At 32.3% G+C, this 10,587-nt stretch overlaps 1 long non-coding RNA gene across 1 annotated transcript; it reads left to right on the top strand.

The window, feature by feature from the left end:
• The first annotated feature begins 8,763 nt into the window (after window positions 1–8,763).
• LOC141645975 (uncharacterized) lies at window positions 8,764–10,074 on the top strand. The gene is made up of 2 exons (XR_012545244.1): window positions 8,764–9,402; window positions 9,514–10,074. It is a non-coding gene; the product is annotated as an uncharacterized LOC141645975 (long non-coding RNA).
• The last annotated feature ends 513 nt before the right edge of the window (window positions 10,075–10,587 follow it).

The following is a 10,587-nucleotide window of genomic DNA, read 5'->3' as shown; positions in this document are numbered from 1 at the left end:
TACTTATTAAGCTTAGAGAGTATCATTGATGCATACGGAATAAATCATAGGCACAAAAATAATATACGAAGTATAACAGATCACTATAAGGTCTCGGCTACCCACCAATTCCTTGTAAAAATTGATTGATTTGATCTTAATAAAAGTTGCGGTTTTTTTAAAATAAAAATAAAAAATGAAAACAATAATAATAATAATCTAATTAAAAAGTGGTGGTATATTCAAATCATTGTAATTCCGAGTTAAATACTTTTGGACAAACAATATAACATTGTCTTCTTATTGTGCATTTTGCCCTCTTAAGTGGATCATACTCTTATCTAATTAAGAAGTGATGTGGACATGGGCCACCTGCACGTCGATCTGTAGACATGCAGCGGTCTTGAAAGCCACGTTCTGTAACACCCTCATAAGTCGGGACCTATCCTCTAGGCCGCCCCGACCCATGGAGATGTCACATGCTTGGTTTCCCAAGTGTGTAGTGCGAACAAATGAGTATGAAATAATTTAAGATAAGTAGTTCAAGTCCGGAGAAGGGAGGGGATTTGGAGTTGAAGAGTGAGAAAGGGAAATAAATTAGGGTTATGTGAAATGCACTACAACGATATGGCGGAATAGTGACGGGAAATCTGACGGTATTTTTCCACCGTCAGATAATTCGGGAAAATGAAAGAATTTTCGTCGGAAACGGGTCACTAACGGATAAACCGTCAGAATCCTTCAGAGTTAAATGACGCGTTGAAATGACAATGGTGCCATCACTAAGAGTAAAATCCTGACGGAAAATCCGTCAGAGATGTTAACAAAATATTGACTTTCCTAACGGAATTTCCGTCAGATGTCTCTTACCTGGTTTAGGTCAAGTTGTGTGTGTGGTCGTAGACATCTAACGGATATTCTGCCAGTAAAGTGAAATAGCATTTTGACTTTCCTGATGGAATATCCGTCAGGAACCTGAGAAATTGAAGAATCTGGTGGAATTTCCGTCCGGATTTTTTTTTACACAAACCCAAACATGGCTTCCCCCGACACCTTATTCTTCATTTCCCCAAATCAATTCAATACCACACTCCTCCCCTTCCGGTGCCACCGCCACGACTCCGCCACCGCCTTGCTTTAGGTTTGCTTCCTCTTTCCTTCCTCTCTTCTTTTTCTTTTTCTTTTTCCTTTTCTTCTCTTTACCCTTTTCTCCTCCACTAGATCTCCACCACGTCGCCTGCCGTCTACTGTCGCCCACCACCACCTTCTTTCTCTTTCTCCCTTTAAATTCTTTGTTTTATAATGGTTTTTTTTGTCAAAAATTACCTTATATTCAAGGATATTTGTAAAAAAGACTACCTTATATTATTTTTGTTGCTTTTAACTACCTTTGTTTTCTTTATTTTTGGTCATTAACTACATGTGCTGAAAATCTAACAAGATTTGATCAGTTTAGTGACATTAACATATCTCAGATGACTTTGTTAACATCAGACAACAATTACCAGCTACGACCAAACTGTAATTTAACTTCAGACAAGCAAAAGTTATGTTTACATATGTCAATAACAACTACAAGTATTCACTAAAGTTAAGTGTAAGTATATCTTGACTTCCTGAAATCAGACCTACGCAAGATTAAAGTAAGAAAAGACTCTTGTGAGATAAGTTAATGCCGTAAAATTGACCAAATATGTCTAGAATCTTGGCGCAGGTAGTTATTAGCCAAAAAAAAGAAAAGAAAAAAAAGGTAGTTAAAAACAAAATAATTAATGTAAGGTACTCCCTCCACACATAAATTTTCACCCCATTTCTCTATTATATGTGACGTATATTTTAATGAAATGGGGTGAAAATAGGTGTGTGGAGGGAGTAGTATTTTTACAAATACCCCTAAATATAAGGTAGTTTTTTTTACCAAAAAAACCCTTTTTTTAATTAGGTATGTTTTAGTCTCTTATTAGTTCATTTTTTTTATTAATCAAGTTAATTGACTTAGGCTAAAAGCCATTTATGTTGTTGTTAGTTAGTTTTAAATTCTTTGTATTTTAATTAGGTATGTTGTTAGTTAGTTCTAAATTGACATACGATAGAAGCCATTCATGTTATTGTTATTGTTAGTTAGTTCTAAATTTTTGTTGTTGTAAAAATGTTGTTAAAATTTAGTCAAATGTAATTAATGTTGTTAAAAATTAGATTTAATGTTAGTTAAATGAGTTATATAGAATGTAAAACTTTATTTGGTTTATGTTAATTGACATTATTTTTGGTGTTTTATGTTATCATTGTTGTTTTAAATTAGTTAATAAAATGTTGAAGTTGTTGATGAAATTATTGAAGGTGTTGATGTTGACCTAGTATCCGTTCAAAAATTACTCATTAGGAGTAATTTTCGAATAGTTCCCATTTTGGGAATGTCTTTGTATGTTTCAAGTCACTTATGTACTAAACATGTACTTGATATTGTGATTTGTTAATGAGGAAAGAGTTTGGTGACAATCCTTTAATGTTCTCTGAATGCATATGTGGAGTAATTATTTATTCTACAAAAATAATCTTTGTTATTATTTGCTTTATATCATCATGTCTAGTTTAGACTATTTGTTTTTTGTTGTTTGTTACTAGAGCTGGCAAAAGATGACCCGCCCAAGGAACCCGACCCGACCCGCCCGAAACCCGACCCGATTCAACCTGAAAATTGGGTGAACCGAAATTGAACTGACCCGAACCGACCTGATAAACGATAGCAGCCTTATTTTTTTCCAACCCGAACTCGGCCTAAACCGACCGATCCGACCCGTGATCCGATATTTTCTCAACCAGATAATGAACTAGCTTAATAATGGTTTAAATAACACCAAACTGACATTCATCTTAATTATTTTCACTTAAAATTACAATTAAACACCTACCGTACCCATTATTTAAACATAAAATTGCCATCTAAAACTAAATATATAAGATAAAATATATGCTGATAACCTGACCCGACACTGACCCGCTAATGACCCGACCCGACTTTTCACCCGTTAATGACCTGACCCGAAGATCACTCGGATGAACCGAACCGAACCGAACCGAACCCGTCACTGCCTCGACATAACCCGAACCCGATATGACCCGACCCGTAACAGACCCGAGTGATCCGATTGCCACCTCTATTTGTTACCTAGCATCAGCCATGACTTGGACTTCGACACCACTCTAGTGCAAATCATAAAAGAAAAGTTTTGGTGATAGTGAACGCTTGTTCATAATTCTTCCTGAAAAGGAACAAATTGTAAAAGGATAAAACAAATTACACTGATAACTCTGAAACATTACAAAAGTTCAAAAAAATCCACTTTTACCAGTCAGTGATACTTGCTCATTCTCAAGGTGAGCGCCATTGTCCAACTCACCATACTTCTGTATGTATTCGGGAATAGTCATTGTAACAAAGAACTTGTGCAGATATGGATTTATTCCCGCATCCTTGAGAGCAGCAAACAACTTCAACCTATTTTCAAAGAATTGCCGCCATAGAAATTGAATAACATAACTATAATATTTTATGAAAATACCACAATTTTTTTTTCTCATAATTAACTAATACAAGCTGTGAAAAGTTATACTAAGTCCAACAAAAATTCCATACTCATTATAATGAATTAACGAAAACAAAAGGTCAAAACAAATACTGTGAGGTCCATATCCTCATCATGAACAGTTTTGGACTGTCTTACCTTATAAGAAGCAACATTGACTCTCTTTACGGATGGATCCTCTCTCGATTCATCCGAATTCAAGAGTAGTTACTAAACTCTTTTGCAAAGTCACCTCGAGTGTTATATTAAAATACTCATCATACCAAGTTCGACATAGATGAGCCAGGATTATCAAAGTCAACCGCTGAAACCCAGGCTTACAATCAGTTATCGAAATAAATGGACAATCTTTTTAGAATCTTTAGAGCGGTAGTGGCTAAGAGACCAATTAACGGCTATGACAAAAAACTAAATAAACCTCACGGATGAGTCGAATATTGTTTTGGCGACTATTTTCAATCGACATTTTTAGTCGCCCGAAACTTGTATTCTTGTAGTGTCTCGTAAAGAAAACATTATCCTATATATATATATATATATATATATATATATATATATATATATATATATATATATATATATATATATATATATATATATAGTGTCAAGTTCTTCTAAGTCCCTTACATCAATTGAGTCCCTAAGTCTTCATATGGGCCTTTGGATGGAAGGGATGGAGGGAGGAGATTGCATCTCAAATGGAGGGCTAGAAATGAATCTATCTAATTTCCCTCCCTAATCATTCCTAAACACCTCCTAATTCTAATCCTCTCTTTTTACACACTCCCTCTTCCCCTTACTAATCATTCAATTTCATACATTTCATTTCCTCCCATTCTCTCTCAATAACAAAACCAAAAAAAAAACCAAACAAAAAAAACCCAAACAAAATCAAAATAAAATCCCCTCCTTCCATCAACCCTCCTTCCTCCGGCGACCCAACCCACCGCAGCCCCACCTTCCCGGCGCCATTCCCTTCCCCTTCCCCGCCACTGACCTCGCACCACCGCCCAACACTGCCCCCGTCGACCACCAGCACCACCACCACCACGTCCCTCTTAACACACCCCCACGTCCCTCTTCACAACCACCGACGACCACCTTCCCGACACCAACTGCCGCATCTCCTTCCCTCCACTATCACCCACCACTGCTACCACCAGCCCACCTCCCGACGCCACCTTCCCGTCACCAACCATTCGAATACCACCACCCAACATCCATTCGAATACCAAGCCCGTCACCAACCATTCGAATACCAAGCCCGTCACCAACCAACATCCTTCTCCTCCCTTCTTTTCAGATCTGAAACCGCCTCCTCTACTAATTTCAATTTTTTTTTTCTCGTTTTGTATCTTTGTTCTCGTTTCTTTGTATCTTTTTTCTCGTTTTTTTCTTTGTATCTTTTTTATTTTCTTTTGTTTTCTTGTTTTTTCTTTTTTTTTTTCTTTTTTCTTTTCCCTTCCTGTCTTTCTCAGTTCTACGTTGTTTTTTTTTTTTTTTTTTTTTCTTCTTTTTTTTCTTTACAAACTTGGGTGTTTGTATTTTGGGTGTGTTTGTTTTTGAGATCTAGTTTTTTTTTTTTTTTTTTAATTCGTCTTGTTATATATTTTTCAGATGGGTAATTTTTTTGCTAGATTTCATTGTTATTATTTCGGTTTTTTTCATTGTTATTATTAAAACCGTTTAGATCTTGTTTATTTCATTGTTATTATTAAAACCTCGTCCACCATTGAAATCTTGTTTATTTCGGGTTTTTTCTTTTTGATTTTTTAGTATAAATTCCGTTTTGTGAACGGTTGTATTTAAGATTTTGGTTGGTTTTTTCATTTATTTTCATCTACTTTTTATTTCGTTTTTTTTTATTATTTTAGATCTAGTATTCTTGATTTTCATTTTGGTTTTTTATTATTTTAATGTTGTGGGTGTTATACTATTATTTTCTGTTACAATTACATTTTTTTTGGTTAAAATTACACTTTTTTTGGTTAAAATTACCCTTATTTTTGTTATAATTACACTTTTTCCCGTTAAAATTACACTTTTTTCTATTACAATTACACTTTTTCTTGTTGGAATTACACTCAATTCTGTTACAATTACACTTTTTCCTGTTAAAATTACACTTTTTCTTGTTGAAATTATATTTTTTCTTGTTACAATTACACTTTTTCCTGTTAAAATTCCAATTTTTCTTGTTGGAATTACACTTTTTCTTGTTACAATTACACTTTTTCCTGTTAAAATTACACTTTTTCTTGTTGGAATTACATTTTTTTCCTTTGAAATTACACCTTTCTACTTTAAAATTACACTTTTTTCGGTTAAAATTACACTTTTTCCTGTTAAAATTACACTTATCTCTATTAATGACTAAAGTTACACTCTTGGACTAAAGTTGGACTAACTAATTTGGACTATTTGGACAATTTGGACTAACTAATTTGGACAATATGGAATAACTAATTTGGACATTTTGGACAATATGGACTAACTAATTTGGACTATTTGGACTATTTGGACGAACTAATGGAGTTTACGACTAAATTGAATACAATATTTACAACTAAATTTGGACTAAAATTATACAATTTTGGACTAAAAATACATTTTTGGATTGAAAATACACTATTTACGAATAATTTTGAACTAATAATACTCTATTTACAACTAAATTTTGAGTAAAATTACACAATTAGAACTAAAGTTACACAATTCATTTATTTTGAGTCATTTAGATTGTGCAATTCCAATCATTGTCCACTAAAGTTTAACTTAGTAAATTGATAGTGTGTGTATCTTTTATCATTTTATGAGTGTAATTTTAGTCCACCAAAGTGTAATTTTAGTACAAAAAAGTGTAATTTTAGTCTACAAATGTGTAACTTTAATCAACAAATGTATAAATTTATACTACAAAAGTGTAATTTTATTCCACGGAAGTGTAATTTTAGTCCATAAAAGTGTAATTTTAATCCAAATGTATAACTATAGTCCAAATTTGTGTATCTTTAGTCCAAATTGTGTAATTTTAGTCCAAATTGTGTAATTTTAGTCCAAATTTTGTGTAATTTTAGTCCAAATTTCTGTAATTTCAGTCCAAATTGTTCTAACTTTAGTCCAAAAGCGTAACTTTAGTCATTGAGAAGATAACCTTAGTAGAGATAAATGTAACTTTAATGAAGACAAGTGTAATTTTAAAGGAAAAAAGTGTAATTTTAACAGAAAAAACTGTGATTTTAACCCAAAAAAGTGTAATTTTAACGGAAAAAAGTGTAATTTTAACGGAAAAAAGTGTAATTTTAACGAAAAAAAGTGTAATTTTAACCGATAAAGTAATTTTAATGGATCCTAAATCACACAATACCAAATGAAAATTTTAAATACGAAATTTGGCAAATATATATAACAAGACGGATATTAACAAAGTGATATCAACAAGAAAAAAGTAATTTAATGAGATTTCATAACTAATAGATTTAGTACTATAATTTTAACCGGAAAAAAAGTGTAATTTTAACACACAAAAATGTAATTTTAACGAAAAAAAGTGTATTTTTAACAAGGAAAAAACTGTGATTTTAACCCAAAAAAGTGTAATTTTAACGAAAAAAAGTGTAATTTTAACGGAAAAAAGTGTAATTTTAACGAAAAAAAGTGTAATTTTAACCGATAAAGTAATTTTAATAAATCCTAAATCACACAATACCAAAAGAAAATTTTAAATACGAAATTTGGCAAATATATAACAAGACGAATATTAACAAAGTGATATCAACAAGAAAAAAGTAAAAAATGAGATTTCATAACTAATACATTTAGTACTATAATTTTAACCGGAAAAAAAAGTGAAATTTTAACACAAAAAAGTGTAATTTTAACGGAAAAAAGTGTATTTTTAACAATGAAAAAACTGTGATTTTAACCCAAAAAAGTGTAATTTTAACGGAAAAAAGTGTAATTTTAACGGTAAAAAGTGTAATTTTAACGAAAAAAAGTGTAATTTTAACCCAAAAAAAGTGTAATTTTAACGGAAAAAGTGTAATTTCAACGAAAAAAAGTGTAATTTTAACCGATAAAGTAATTTTAATAGATCCTAAATCACACAATACCAAAAGAAAATTTTAAATACGAAATCAAATTATAATTTGTAAGAATGTCAATAACCTTTTAAAAAAAGACCAAAACATGAAAATTGAAAAAAAAAAAAAAAAAAACGGAAATGAACAAAAAAAACGGAGATGGGTCAAAAAAAACAAAACATTAACTACAAAACGGAAATGAAAAAATAAAGACCAAAACATGAAAATTGAAAAAAAAAATAACAAAACGGAAATGAACAAAAAAAACGGGTCAATGAAAATTGATCTATTTTAGTAGATCTAAGATTAAAAAAAAAAAAAACTCACAAATTTAAAACAATATTATATAGCAAGACGATATAAGGAGAAAAAACAACAAAAAAAATAAAAAGAACACCCAAACACAAGTTTTTAAAAAAAAAAAAAAAAAAAAAAAAAAAAAAAAAAAAAAAAAAAAAAAAAATGACGCGGGGGCGGCCGCCGTGGTGGTGGTGGGGGGGGCGGGGGTGGCGACTGTGGTGGTGTCCGGTGGGTGGTGTTAGGTGAATGAAGAATAGATGAGTAATTGATTTATTTGGATTTTTGGGTTTTTATTTGTTTGTTTGTGTTTTGGGTTTTTTTTTTTTTTTTTGGGTTTTTTTAGAGAATATGGAGAAGTGAGATATAGAGAGAGAATGAGGAGATGTGATAATGAGAGGTTAATGTTTAGTGATGAGAAATAATGGAGTTAATAAGAAAATTAGAGGAAGAGAAAGAAAATTAGAGGATTAACCCACTTTTTTGTGTTTCATCCTATCCCTTCATTTTCAAGATCCAAAGGCTCACAATGAGACTTATGGACTCAAATGTAAGAGGTGAACTAGATGATCTTATTACTATATATATATATATATATATATATATATATATATATATATATATATATATATATATATATATATATATATATATATATATATATATATATATAAGGCGGGATCTCGTGAGTTTGGTTCTTACGGTGAGTTGTGAGTTTGTGTTTGGTTAAATCTTAGCCATTAGATGAAAAGAAATAAGTGGCTGAGATTAAATCAACGAACCAAAAAATAACTCGACAAAAATCAAAGCACTACTCTACGCTCAAACATAATTAGATAACCCCTCCCACCTCTCTTTCGATAAACCCAAACAAAAAAAAATCTCAATTTATTTCAAAGATCTCGATCACCGTCTTTCCCTATCAACTCCTCTCCCTAACACAGCCACCACCGAAAATCGCCGGAGTTTATTTATCATCTGATTGAGCTGAAATCCCAAATTGGGTTTTGTTTAATTCGAATTAGATAGACTGATATTGGGTAAGTTGATTTTTTATCTGGGTATTGCGAGAAGCGCTCGAATGTCAGGTTCGCGGTGGCCTGCTGCTATTTTAATGGAGGAGAAGCAATGGTGGTGTGGGATGACGGGAATAAATCAGATTATTTCGATGCAGAGAAGATACGAGTAAATAAGTAATCTTTTCTCTAAAGGCTTCTATTTCGATTGTCTTGCAGCTTGTTTCTCGGTAACAGGGGTGTCAGGTGTGTATGCTCCTAGTTGTACTCTGCTATGTCAAACGAAGGCGCTCGTCAAAAGAAGGAGATGTTGATATTGAGGCTTTCATGAGAAGTCATGGATCTTCGGGTACAAAAAGATATACATATACTGATCATTCTTGTAAGTTCATCGGAAATTAATTACCTTTGATACAAGACAAGATTAAAAAGCTCGTTCTGGTAAGTTCATCGGAAATTAATTAATTTCTGAACTAGTTTTGTTATTATTACTATTTTAATGACTAATTGTTTATATACTATACAACATTGAAGAAGCGGTCTGTGGTGCAGAACGAGAGGCACCTGGTGGTGCGCATCGGGCCACAACGAGAATCAAAGCGGAGGAGAGTCGGATCTTGGCGGGCCTTTCGATTTCGGGAGCGGGATTGGTGCGAGCTTGGTGGTTTGATGGTGGGCTGAATTAATGTATGATGCTCGCCTTTCGATTTCCGCAATGGCGATTCTTAGGATTAATTGGATGTTTTTTTTTTCATGATTTCGGAAAAGTAAAATAAAACAAAACCAGTTATCCTGTTGTATATGGTGATGATTATAATTTGTTGAATATGAGGAGGAAAGGTTGAGTAATGTAAGTGATTTAAAGGGTGTTCAGTGTTCTCAGGTTGCTTAGCTATGTAAATCTGAAAGCTAGTGAGTTTGAGGTATAAGTAACAATGGAGAAAGTACATGAAGAGTTAGAAGAAGCTAAAGTGGAGATACAAAGATTGAAATGTAACTTAGATTACACATTATTAACCAGCTGAGTTAGCAATCGATTCAATACGAGCTAACTGCAGCGCAAAGGTAAAGACATTCAAGGTGGTGAATAAGTATTCGTTGGTTTCTGTTTTATGAGGCAAATGTAAAGTTTGATATTTGTTGTTTCTGTTTTACTGAAAGTGACACCGGAATAACATCACAATAGCACCAGAATAACAGCACAATAACATGCGGTAAAAAAAAAAGTAAAAATCAAAGTAGTAAAAAAAATCAAAGTAGTAAAAAAAATTCAAAGTGACACAAGAATAACATCACAATAGCACCAGAATAACAGCACAATAACATGCGGTAAAAAAAGTAAAAATCAAAGTAAAAAATCAAAGTGACACCGGAATAACATCACAATAACAGCAGAATAACAGTAGAATAACAGCAAAATAACACGTGGTAAAAAAAAAAGAAAAAAAAATCTAAGTCGTAAAAAAAATCAAAGTGACACCAGAATAACATCACAATAACAGCAGAATAACAGTAGAATAACAGCACAATAACACGTGGTAAAAAAAAGAAAAAAAATCAAGGTCGTAAAAAAAATCAAAGTGACACCGGAATAACAACACAATAACATGCAGTAAAAAAAAGAGT

Source organism: Silene latifolia, chromosome 3, assembly GCF_048544455.1.
Source record: "Silene latifolia isolate original U9 population chromosome 3, ASM4854445v1, whole genome shotgun sequence".
Lineage (NCBI taxonomy): Eukaryota > Viridiplantae > Streptophyta > Magnoliopsida > Caryophyllales > Caryophyllaceae > Silene > Silene latifolia.
The sequence above is the reverse complement of the archived record's forward strand: the minus strand, read 5'-3'. Positions and strand labels throughout refer to the sequence as shown.